Below are 13,317 nucleotides of genomic sequence, written 5' to 3'. Positions count from 1 at the left end.
GGGAATTATTCACAAAATTTTAAAATATGAAAAGGGAAAAGTCATTGTGGGATTAATTAAGCTATAGTCCTCCCACACGCTGTCTTGTGAGGAGATTATCTCTGGCAGTATTTTCAGTGCAGAAACCAGGCATCTTCCAGGTTTTAGCTCTTGATCTCTCCCACAGAGGAGCAAATCATGAGACAATGAGGAAGAGTCTAAGTAGATAGAATGCAAGATAAGGATTCAGTTTTGCAGGAAACCTTGGCCTAATTCCCAGTCTTATTATAGAATGTAGCCTTGCAGAAATAATTTAGGTATTTTATACCTCATTTTTTTCTCTATTTTAGTACCTATGTAAATCTCAGAAACAACAAAAGGTAAATTCTGTTAGCTGCTGGGAAGGAAACATTTCAGCTACTAAGCTTCCAAGGCTGAATAGAGTCTTTGAGAAGTAGTTAAGGTTATGAAGTAGTTGGCTGAGGCGGCCAGGTTGCTGAATGATGATGGTGACATGCTGCCTATCCTTTAACCATCTGCCCACATACACTAATCTCAGGTCCACTCCTACAAGCGTCCTCTAAGACCATGGTATACAACTACTCTGAAAGGTGTCTGTGTGCTAGCAAGTCCTGATACAACACCTGCTACCGCTGAGCTGTTACCATGTTTACAGCTCATGGAAAATAACAGCCCCTCAAACAACTTCTGAGCACATTTAGGTAACAAGGTTGTCCTGCGGACCTATCCATGAGGCAATTTGCTTTGTCTTCCTCTTCTTGAAACAGGAAAACTTACTGGTGAAGACATAAGTTGTGCTGTCTCATCTGGGCTTGACACCCAGCAGCTATTCTTATCTAGACTTCATTAACTATATAGCCGTGTTCTTTAAACCAGCAGTGTCTGGGACCTTGCTCCCTGAATACTGGTGTTTAATGACATGATGCAGCGTTTTCATTTTCAGAGACACAGCCTGTAGCTTTAGCTATTTCATTTGAAATAACACAAGCAAGTCCAGATGATCTTAATTCTCCCGACTTAAGTGGCAGTAGCCAGAATTTGTATCCGGTGGCATTGCCAGGAACCACAGCTTTCAGGGTTCTTCACCAACAGTTTAAGCTTCTTGTCTGATTATTTCCCCAAACTATGGGTCCTATTTCCAGTTACCAAGGCTGCCATATATAATTGCAAGAGGGGACACAATTGCAGCACCTTCTAACTTCCTTCAGCCAGAATAATGAGAATAGCTCTAAACAGGAAGCCAGAAGGAAGGAACTCACTCAACAAATCTGTTCCTTGTTAGTATTACTGGTGCGTGGTAGCAGTTTCCTTGTAATAAAGCTCTGAAATGCCATTGCAGACTCCAAGTGATTCTAAACATTTAGTAGTACTTGAAAATGAGTGCCAAATACTCAATTATTTTCTATACATTGTCCTCCATTTCACCCCAGATTGCTGTTTTACATGCTGTAATAAAGACAGTGAAAAACTATATTAGACTGAGAAGCTGTATAAGCCTTTACACCTTCCCTTTCTTTTACTAGCATTTTAAGACTTCTTTTTTGTGTGTGTGTGTGGGCTGATGTATGCTTGCTTATGTCTAACCCTTTTATAGTGCTTTGTCCTCATACAAATAATCATGAAAGCACATCAAATAATAACAGCAGGGGAATTACTATGCTGCCAAAATGTTCCCATCAAGCAGCTAGAGTGTAGCTATCATTATAATAATTTTGAGATGTTGAATGTAGTTAAACCAGGTAGCTCAGCTCCTCTGAAGTCTCTGAAGCTTTTCTCCTAAGAGTAAAGGAGCTTATAACTATAAATAAAGATCAGTAAAGTGTACCAGGAAAAAAGTCCACCTATGTTGCTGAATGCATATATACATATATATATGTGTATTTGTGTATATACGTTCAGCTCCACAACCATGAAATAGATAATTTTAAAGGTTTAAATGTTTCAATGTGTCCTTTTTTTACTTCAAGGTTTTAGCTATTCCTCAGGGTGAAAATGAGGAATGTAACAAGAAAGGGACATCTGTTTTAGTCTTTCTCCTTGATCTTCACTGCTCCTCTAAATGCAGTTCTGTGCAGAAATGCTTAACTTAGTAGAGGATGTTAAGCATTCCAGGTGATATTTGTAGTTAATTGAATTAGCATAGCAAATTGTTTTCCTGCTTTACCCCCCCTTGCTACCATTTGTAAAATGGAATTACATGATTTTACTTCACAGACATGCAATGAGACTGAAAATATAATTTTTACTCCCTTTAAAGAAGGAAAATTACCTAAATGTGTCATGTGTTATGTGAGAACTGGTGTTAAATTAGTGGGTTTGTCTTTGGCCTCTGATTCCTAATATTATTTGCAGAGAGAGCTGCACTTGTCATTCTCTTCCTGAAGACTCATTTTATTTTCTTGATTTCTGCTTTGAGAAAACTTCATTCATTACTCTAAAAGTCAGTAATCTGCCTTTTATTTTTTTTCTTACCTTCTGTCTCTGCTTGTTTTCATTTGTTGGCTTTTTTGTGTTTTTTTTTTTTAAGGTCTCCCTCCAAACCACCTGTATTCATTTCTTCAAAACTTTGTTCACATGTCAGGAAATATTTCACATCTGAGGCCTATTTCAGTTCTCTAGATCTTTCTTTGACCTTCTGACAACAGTGTTGCAGGCTTACCTCTGGCTGATTTCTCAAGTCCTCCACACTTTTTATTCCATGCAGATTGGAGGTATGTCTTGAGGAAAAGAAAGCATTGTAAAATATGTCAGTGACACTTTAAAAATACCTGAGGTAGACAGCACTTATGCTAAGGCACTGTGAAAACGCAGATACAGAAAGTCTCAAAGACAGCTATCTGTTCTCTGTACTAAATGGTTTAGTATTTGAATATTACTCAGCCTGAAGGTATAGGGACAATTCCTTCTGCGTTTTCATACATATTTTTGCCATGCCCTCCAAATTCATGTGGCCTGTTTAGTGATTAAAACACATAATGGGAAAAAATACATCGTAAAGAGATGAGCCTGTAATATCTTCACTTTGCTATAATGAATGTGACATATCTGCTGCCACCTCTTAGAAGGTGTTTTGGTGAGCCATATATTCCACAGAATATGCCAGAGAGTGCTTACTGTGAAATATTTTGCTAAGGCCCCATTGCAGAAATAGATGAATAGGGAGAAGTGTAAATATAACAGCATAAGTGTATACTGTCTTGTGGGTAGTGAAGGTGATAAGATTTGCATGAAAAAGAGTTTGGGAATGAGCTCTGAGGCCTTGGTGCTTTGACAAGCCCTGGAGCGATGAGTTGGAGCATTGAAGGACAGGAAAGGTAAACAAGCAAGCCTCGAGAGGATGGGCCAGGATGTAGTTGTGGTGGGAATCTCAGTTGTAGGCCAGAGGATGTGGGGTTGTGAGAGGGTCTGTAACATTGTAATTGGACTATTTACCTGGAGAGTTTCACAGTGGCCAATGAGATTGAACGTTGTATCTATGTGCAAGTTGGGAAAGTACTGAACAGGGGGATAAAAAGGGCTTGGTGATCATAAACGAGGATTTGAGTCTCTCCATCAACTTGAGTCAGTGTTGTGAAATGCCACAAATGGTGCCCAACATGGGGCATGAAAAGCGATTAATTGTCAAGGTGGCGTGGCTCAGCTGAACTGCTTGCTGAACGTAAGCAAAGGTGTACACTGAAAGGAAGCGAATTCAAACTGTACGGATTGCCTCTTGTAGGACGGTGGTAAGCGGCTGAGAATTACGGGGTCTACTTTAACAAGGGAGCAGGGAAATATTCTAGACGTTTTTGCTATGATTCTTAAGCAGTATGGGAAAAAAGTTCGCAGGGAAGAATTGAAACGTATCCTTCTCTGGGCATCAAAAGTCAATCCGTCTAATATTTATACCCCAGAGATTTGGGACAACATTGGTTTTAATTTGTGGGACTGCGCTACAAAGAAATGATGAAGTTGCCAACCCTTTATTGAGCTCTTGGGAAAACCATTTCTGAAACTTTGAAACTTCATGCCGGCTCACAAGCACAGGGGGCAGAAGCGGCACCTTCAGCTTCCTCACCACCACCCTCTTTGCCAGACTCTGCCGTGAGATCAAAAATTCAGTTTGCTGTTGTTGCTCCTGTGGTTCTGCCGCTTGATAATTCTGATGATGACCTGGATGGCCCTTTTGACCCGTGGCCTGTGGATCCGAAAAAAGGAGCCTGATTTGTATCCCCCAGATCCTTACAACAAATTGGCAGCTATAAAGTGAGACGCAAGACGGGGGATGTAGATGGATTGTGTGCTTTCCCGGTGGTGTATCTGCCAGATCAAGACCCGCGGTGGGAAGGTCTCTTGTATGCTTTTATCAAAGATATAAGGTGAACTGTGACGGACCATGGACTTGGAGCTCCATATACAACTCATTGGATACAGTCTGTCTGTGATACTCATGTGTCTGGATTTTGCGTTTCAGATACTGTAATTGTGTGAAGCGTGCTTGTGGGATCCTCTGTGTGTGTGTGTGTGTGTTGAGGGCAGATGGTGTTCTGTGTTTTTTGTGTTGTGGGGATCCCGTAAAAGTTTTTAACCGGGGGAGTATAAAGGCAGTAAGGCCCCTTTATTTGTTTGATAACCATGTTCAAAAGAAGCTGCCCTCCGATTCGAATCCCAGTGCGCCACATGTGGAATGGCCAGGATGGGCATCGGAGCCGTGTAGTGCATTAAAAAAAAACCCACGAAGAAGACAAACCCTTTCAACCTATTTGAAGTATTGGGGCAGTTTGTAGAGACACCCAAACAAAGCCTAAACAGCGTCTGCGACATGCTGGGCGCATGGGAGGAGCCCTGCTTAGTGTGTTTAAAGTAACCTGGGGGTGAATCCAGGACTTGGAGGAACAGATCGGTTGAAACAAGAACTACTAACTGAAAAAGTGAGAGGGGTAGCACAACCACAGGCTTTATCAGCCACCATCCAAGCAGCATCAGGGTGGCAGAAGAAGGGGAAAAAAAAAAAAACCACGAGACGATGCAGACCTGAAAACGGAAGGAGCTAGCGCAGCTCCTGTTTCCAACCTGCCTGGCCCTTTAACTGCGGGTAATGACGCAGCAAACTCTTTGACTGTTAACACTTTGCAGTTTACTTCTGCAGCTGCTTTACGTTCCTTGTGCATCAGAATACCTGTCTTCTAAGAACTGATCACCTGGGAGAGGGGGTATATTTGTGTGCGCCTACCTACAGGTACATGTCAGTTGCCTGCTAAGTTTGTCAAGCCCGCACCATGAGTTGGACAGCCGAGTGGAAGAACCCGATGCCTAAGCTACAGGACCTGACCATGAATACCCCGGGCAAAATGAGATAGAGGGAGAGAAAAACAAATGATTGGAAAACATCATTTGGGGGCAACTGAAACGTAACAACTTGAATATGTGTGCTTGTAAAATAGCTATCATTAGAGGCTGTGATTTTGTGTATGAAACCACCTGTATTTATTAGCCAGTTGCTAAAAAGAAACTACACATTGTATTGTATGGATTTGTCACTTGTGAAAGAGATGTTAGAGCATGCAAATTTGCAGCAGCTGCTACAAAATACTAAGGCAAAAGCTAGAAAGATTCTAATATGATGGTAGTGTTATAAGCCAGGTATTGATAGTAGATATATGAAACAAAAAGAGGGGGAGTTCAGGGTTAACCCCACAAGAACGTATAGTGAAAGTTTGTTATGTTTGGAATTTTTAAATCGCTGGATGGAGAATGGACCTCTTATACAGCGCCATTTCGGGGGTTCTAAGAATTTTGAACGGGGAAAGCTCATGTTAAAAGTACATAATCTTGAAACTCATGAATGGCAAGCCCCATTCCTTTTAATAAGCTGGGGATGAGGGTATGCTTCTGTTTCCACATATAAAGGACCTCATTGGGTCCCTGCACGATGGGCTCGTCCTGCCTTGTGTTCTGTTTCTTCATCGACTGACCCTACCGTGGTTTCCTGCCCAGCTAAAAGAGAACAATGTGACAGGACAAGACACCCTGTGCCTCTTCGTTGCCACACCTACCAGTCCTTTCAGACTGCTGTTGGCCGCAATGGCAGCCTCGAATCCTGTGGACGCGTGGGATGGCTGGGGGGTATAACAACACAGCGGCAAGAAATTGAATTGTTAAGATCTGTAAAAATGGGTATGTATCTGTATTTTAATTATATAGTTCGAAACCAGTTGTTAGTACAGAATGTTAACTGTTCTTTAACTGTTTATTTGCTAGGCAAAAAAAAAAAATTATTAAGAATGTTTGTTTTGTTAGTTTTTGTTAACTTATGCAGTTTCTTATTAATCGAGCCCTTAAGTAGGTGTTTATAGTGAATACACAAAACAAGGGGGAGATGTGGGTAGTGAAGGCGATAAGATTTGCATGAAAAAGAGTTTGGGGATGATCTCTGAGGCCTTGGTGCTTGACAAGCCCTGGGGCAATGAGTTGGAACATTGAAGGACAGGAAAGGTAAACAAGCAAGCCCTGGGAGCATGGGCCAAGATGTAGTTGTGGAGGGAATCTCAGTTGTAGGCCAGAGGATGTGAGGGTTGTGAGAGGGTCTGCAACATTGGGATTGGACTGTTTACCTGGGGAGTTTTACAGGGGCCAGTGAGATTGAACGTTGTATGTATGTGCAGGTTGGGAAAGTACCGAACAAGAGGATAAAAAGGGCTTGGTGATCATAAACGAGGATTTGAGTCTCTGCATCAACTTGAGTCAGTGTTGTGAAATGCCACACTGTCTCATCCTTAATTTTTATTTTATCAACAGTACTGACAGTTTACAAAAGATATTTTAGTTACAAATATGCATTATAATTCCATAATTCTAGTGAAACTGAACTTCTTCAGAAAATGTGAATGATTGATTTAATGGACTCACAAAGGTTGTTTCCAGGGTTGTGGCCATAATTCTGCAATTACAGTGAAAACAAAATAACAAAGGTGTTGGGAGGTAAATTGTTTTGTTCTGCATCCGCATTTTACTACTGCGTAGCATCTAGTCATGTACTTCTGAAATAGCAGAATAAGAAAACCAAGTTTTTTCATTTTTGGGCTCTGCAAATATTCAGCTGAGTGACACTCATCTCTATGGCCCACTAAATGACCAAGAAACCTGACTTGCAACAGGGTTTGCAAGATCATATTCTTACGTTGCCGTAAAATGCAGTCATCATTTTGATGTCACTTTTGTTCATTGAGCACAGTGGAAGTTTGCAATAGTCATCTTATAGAATCTAATATCATACACCAAAGTTAGGACCCTAGTTGCACTTAAATAGTAACTTATTTTGGAAAGAGAAAAGAGGCACATTCAGACAGTGATGCGGAGCTGCATGGTGCTGGTTATCCCTTTGGAGGTCACCAGCCCTCTGCAGTCACATTACAGGAAGCCCAGAGTGACAGAGGTTCCTGGCTTTGATGTCTCAGACAGGTGCTTAAAGTTGGGTTATATGAATCATCTCTTTCTGTCTGCTTTTGCTTTTCCTGAAATCTTTAGGCATCCTATTGTTCTTTTGAATAGAAGTAAAAAGACTTCTTCCTCTCTCTCCTCTATATAGCCCATAAGCAGAGTTTAAGATACACCTTGATTTTCATGACCTATTTTCTTCTGCAATTCAAATTAGTCTTTTTCTAAACCTCAGCATTTTCAGATATTGCCTCTGAAATGACAGTTTCTTTTTTGAAATCCCATTAGAAATGATTTGAAATACTCTGTTTACAAAAGCTTTCGTCTTATCCAGTAAAACAAATGACTGACTTACCAGATTTCAGAATACTTGTAAGGTGAGCTTTACAGATCCCATTAAATGTTAAAAGGTTTTTGCAGGAGCAGTGTGCCTGTTTTCAGACATTCAGCTCACAGTGTGCTTTTCCTAGATCTTCGGATTTGTGAGATGCACCAACAAAATACAGAAAAAGGAATATACTAATTTGAAATAGGTCAGTCTAAGGGTGAAATCCTAAGACTGGTCATTTTAAATCTCTGGTGTTCCCAGTAAAGTTCAGGAAGGTTGAGAATATAATACAGAAAAAACCAGACTTGAAGTACAGAAAAGATTGAGTGAACTGTACAGTCATGACCCCTGTATATAATAAAAACAGTTTCTGGGCAAAATTAAGACTGCTGTTAGAAGTACATGTACAGATTGACTGCAGATACATACAGCAGTGTAATTTTTGTCCACTCTGACTTTTCTACTGCTTGATTAAAAGACTAGACATTTTCCCTTGAGATTCACTCCTCTGCCTAATGTGCTGTAATTGCAACAGAGTGCTTGGTACAGCGGCAATGAGCACTATTCTGTAATAAATTTAGGTCACTGCAGAGTTCATCATGTAGTCCATGGCAACAGAAGATACAGCACTGGTTAGTCCAGCTCTAGCTTTTAGCTGTAGTGTTACTGATTCTCCTGTCTAATGATATTAATAGGGGTAAATGTAGGCAAATTGTGCAAGTCCCAAAGTCTCTTCCTTCCTATGTATGTAATATTTCAGCAAGAGAAATAATGTAACAGCATTATAACAGAAATGTGACCAGAAGAATATTTAGCCAAGGAAAAGACATTCACATTTTACCTTGGAGCATTCCTTTCCTATTACCATATAATCCCTCAGATCGATATTTTTGAATCCTTTTGTTTTTACAAACCTCTACACTTATTTCTGTAGTGAAAAGCAGATGGAAATTGTGCAAGGCTTTCAGAAGCATTGATTGCAATTGCTAAGTATTTGGAATGAGTTTGGGGAGCACTATGCTACAAGATTTTTTTTCTCTCTGCTTTTTTATTTGACCTTCTGCTGAGAACATTTTATTCATTAAGCTTGTTTCCAAACTGGCCGTTCAGATTAAATCCTAGCTGCAGGCTATTTGCAAGTTTTTTCACTTCAAGGTTTTTTTAAGTTTTGTTGCTTCACCATCTGATACGCTGTTCTCATGCTGCAGTAGGAGTATCAGTAGGATTCAGATACTGTACTCTGGCTTGCATAAAACTACACAACTAACGTTTTCTTCATTTAGTTAGGTATTTTAATCTTTTACTGGGGCTGACAGTGATTGCTTGTCAATTACCATATCTCCCATGGAAAGATAGAAAAGTTCAAGGAGTTGAAGCATAAATATAAAGCAGTGGAATATGAAAAAAAAAAAAAACCAATCCAAAACAATAGGGTGGGAGTATGGTTTGAGTTTAACATATAATTAGAAGTGGGAACAATGAACTGCAGTGGACTACAGAAGGTGGACACTTGGGTTTTTTTTAGCTTTGAAAATCTTAGCTTTAAGAACCTCAAATAATTTTGAAGAATTTAATAGTAAGAGGTAGTGCCACTTAAATCTCTTGTAGCTGTGAATGTCAAGAAGAATGGCAAAAGAATATGGACTGCAGAAAGATGGGAGTAAATTGCCTAACAAAATAAAGGCATCAGGTTGCATCTATCTTAATTATTTGCTTTGTGGCAAATCTGAAGTATTGAACCAGCATTATTAGAATGCATATTTTGAAGGGAATCTAAGGAAGCTAAAAGCTTCTTACCTGTAACTAGTAAGTTCTTGAGCATTCATGATATCATCTAGTATTTCCTTTTAAAATTTTTCCCCTCTAAGTTCCTAAGATGGAGCTTTTTTGTGATCCATAAACTGATTTCTGTTAGAGTCTTTTCAAAGACACCTCAAAGATGAAGTCTAAACTGTTGTGTGGTATTAGATGACTGATAGCCCACTTAACTAGATCTTCTCTGCAGATTTCTCTAATTATTCTTCAGTTTCCAGATTATTTATTTTTGGTTTATAGCAGAGCACTTCTGAAACATATGGACCCTAATATTCATGACATATAAACTATCTTTAGTAAAGTCAGTGAAGCTGCACAAATTTATGTCAGCTAATGAGCTAATGCACATTTTATACAGCTCTTGCTTATGGAAAAGGTTAATGTTTTTAAGACCTTCATTTGACGGTCTATGAAGTGTTGTTTATTTCAAGGTATGTGTGGAAAAATACACTTTTGAAAGAGAAATTATGAAAAAAATTACAGTTTTGCTTATACCTCATAGAAGTTATTTACATGGTGAAGAAAAGAGAGACAAAGGAGAATTTCAAACATCTCTCAAAATTCTACATTTTCAGACCCTTTCACCAGATACAAGTCTGACCTAAATCTGTAGCTGTATGACACAAGTAACTCCTTTCTAAAACAATACTGGACTGCTTATGGCTCCTGAGTTTGATTCCAGTTCTGTAGTGTGTCAATAACTTTGAGTGAAGTTGGTGAAAGGTACTAAGATCTTCCTGAGATAGACTCAGATCACAGGCTTTCCATGTCAAGTCACTTTTGTTTTCTACTTTTAACAGTACAGAGGAACTGCTTTAATATGGCTTTTCCATCCTTACCCTTTATTCTTAGCTTATTTTTCTACAACATTTATGATCTTTCTTTCAGGACTGATTTCCCTTGCACTCCAGCTGTGCTTACAGTTCTTTTCTTACATTCCCTTTTTCCAGATGTATCTGCTGTCAATTTACTCCTGTTTTTACTCACTCATTAATTTTCCCCAAGTAAGGATATTGTTGCAGACCTCAAGATTTGTCTTTAGATAAACCTGTCTCCAGCAGTCATGACCATACATTCTTGTTTTTATTCTCAGATTAAAAACCAAAACCGAACTTCCTTTTTTACTCTGTAGCTTTATTGCTAAATTTTCATTATTTTCCTGAGTGCCTTCGATCTGCTGGAATTTATTTCTCACATCAGGCCAGCAGCCCTAATGTGAGAAGACGAGGCCCTGTTGATCATCTGCAGGTTTCTAACATTGCCGGTTTGAATTTTTAAGAAACTTGCAAGGCAATCATCAATACAGTCTAGGAATCAAGATCTTAAAATAGACATAGTTTTAGGATAGCCATTCAGTATAGTTTTACCGGGATACAGATTTTTTAGGGAAGGTTTTACTTTCTGATGCAAGGCAGTCAACAACTCATAAATTGGAGAACAGACTCATATGTAATGAAGTCTTCATAAGGTCCTCCTACTAGAATATAGAAGATTAATGACAAACTTTGAAATTTAATGTCCCAGTTCCCTATCCACTGTCATGATAAAATGAAAAGAGATTACTGTTGGATAAATAGCACTGAAAAAAGTATGTTTGTGACACCTGCACTGGAAAAAGTATTTGGTGCTTTACTGCTGATGGAAGTTAGGATCTTATGAGCGAAGGAAGAAAAATTTCACTTAAGACAGACGGCATTGCAGAAAATCATTTGGGTATTTCATGTGGCATTTTAGAATTTTCGCATACTTAAACCTTTTTGAGATGGTTTAAATTTAAAAGAGATTCAAGCCTTTTAAAACAATGAACAAAAGTTGTCTTACCATGTTCTTCTGCATCATAGTGGAAAGTTTCCAAAGACTTTTCGTATTAAATAGCTGAGGTATTTCTGGAAGTCTGAGAGGGAATTACTACCTGGAGACAGCCTGTTGTTTTTCTGTTTAGAAACCTTGAAGGTGGCCAGAATCCAGCTTTCCAAACTAGCTGTCTAAAGGATAACAAGGTTATATAAAGGTTCTCACCAAACTGTAGGAAATGGGGGAAAAACAAACATTTGATGACCACATGTTTCTTATGAACCTGCAGAGATTTCAAGATTTTGATACATGCTAGGATCAACTAGATAGCTAAGGCGAAAGGTAATAGAGTTTTACTTAACGTATTATTTTCATTTTTTTTTTCCTAACATAGTGTGACCACAAAAGTAAAAATGTTCATCAATACTGAACAGAGTGCCAAAGTTACTAAACACTTACTTTATGCTCACTATAAAATTAACTTAGATTTTCAGAGAGTACCAAATCTAAATGGATAGCAAATGTCAATACACTATCATATAACACGTTGTTTTAAAATGTAATTTGCATAAATAACTGAAATACAAAAGAAAATTTGTTTTCTGTTAGCATATTCTGAATGTAACTTTTGCGCTCTTTGCAGCTGGGTGCATCACACCATACATAATAAATACTGCGAGCTGTCTTGTAGGAAATAGTCTGATCATCACTAGGAACTGATAGAAAGTTCATTGCTTAACCTGCTTTTAGAATAATGTTGAGCTTTGTAAATATATGTATTCATAGGCTGGTACAAGAATTTGTCTCTTCTACCATTTCTCACAGTGCTTTCATCAATATATGATTTTTTCTCTGAATATTTAATCACTGCTTTCTCTTTTGTCCAGTCTACCATTCTGAGCAACCAACACATGCTTAGGATTAGAACCTGAGGTTTAGTACCAAATTTAGAAGAAAGAGAACAAGTGGATCTGAAGTTTGTATCTGTTGGGCAAGAAATGCAGGGACTGTTAGCAACAGAAGTGGATATCTCTCTCACATCCCTTGTAGGAACAGAAAAGTAAGTGTTGCCTATACACTGTAAACTGATAGACTTGATCTCTAAGATCGGTCCGTAAAAGCTTCTACTTGCCTACAAATCCTGGATTCAAACCCCATTGCCAAATAATTGCTCATAATTTTTGTGACAAATGTTGACACATTTTTCCATACCTCCCTCTCTCCTACTTGCATAATTACCAACCAGGCTAAACGTTTCCTACAGGCACGAAAAGAATCTACCTTCAATATTTTGATGATCTATTAATGCAGGTACTATCTGATTGAGTTTTCTGCTTGTGCACTTGGTATGTAACACTCTGTGACCTTGAAATATGAGCATTAAAAGCAGGATACCTTATCTTGCTGCATGTCACTATCACCAAATAAAGCTTCTATTATGGGTGCTTTGAAGTGAGCTGGAGGTGAAAAGAGAACCTCTACTGTTAAGCCTACCTCAACACAAAGTCTGTGTTATTTATTTATGATGTTGCAGGAATCATCTGCACTTTCTGTAATAAGCCCAGAGCTGTGTGTCTTTCATTTCAGCTGACATTTTGCTGTCATTTGCCAGGTTAAATAACTACTGCGCAATCACTTCAAGCTGATGCATAGTCATTGTTTTGCACAAGATAGATATTTAACTCAGCCAAAAGACCTTTTTGAAGAATAAAATTTGACAAAGTACATTTTTGAAATTAAGTAGGTTTGCACCAAAATGCATTTTTTGAGATAGCTAAAAGGATTTCTGCAGAGAATTTGACAAACTATTTTACTGCTGTGCACAAATTAAAAATGAAAAAAATAGTTATGAGTAAAAAGGATTTTTTCAGGATTCCAGGGTACTAAAAAGCTTTTATTTGGGATTATGTATTCTTAGCCTCACTTGATAAAATGTTTGAAAGCTGTGTCTGTAAAGACAAAGA

General features: G+C 38.6%; 1 long non-coding RNA gene across 3 annotated transcripts in view; it reads right to left on the bottom strand.

Annotated features, from left to right (window-relative positions):
• LOC136005098 (uncharacterized) overlaps positions 1-11,519 on the bottom strand; it is a 71,576-nt gene extending 60,057 nt beyond the window's left edge. For all 3 annotated transcript variants that reach the window (XR_010608680.1, XR_010608679.1, XR_010608678.1), the window contains exons 1-2: positions 11,381-11,519; positions 2,660-2,717 (exon numbers count right to left, since the gene is read on the bottom strand). This is a non-coding gene — a long non-coding RNA (uncharacterized LOC136005098). The remainder of the gene's footprint in view (positions 1-2,659; positions 2,718-11,380) is intronic.
• Positions 11,520-13,317: the final 1,798 nt, after the last annotated feature.

This window comes from Lathamus discolor, chromosome Z (genome assembly GCF_037157495.1).
Source record: "Lathamus discolor isolate bLatDis1 chromosome Z, bLatDis1.hap1, whole genome shotgun sequence".
In the NCBI taxonomy this organism is placed as follows: domain Eukaryota; kingdom Metazoa; phylum Chordata; class Aves; order Psittaciformes; family Psittacidae; genus Lathamus; species Lathamus discolor.
Note: the sequence above shows the minus strand (reverse complement) of the source record. Positions and strands in the feature narration are given on the sequence as shown.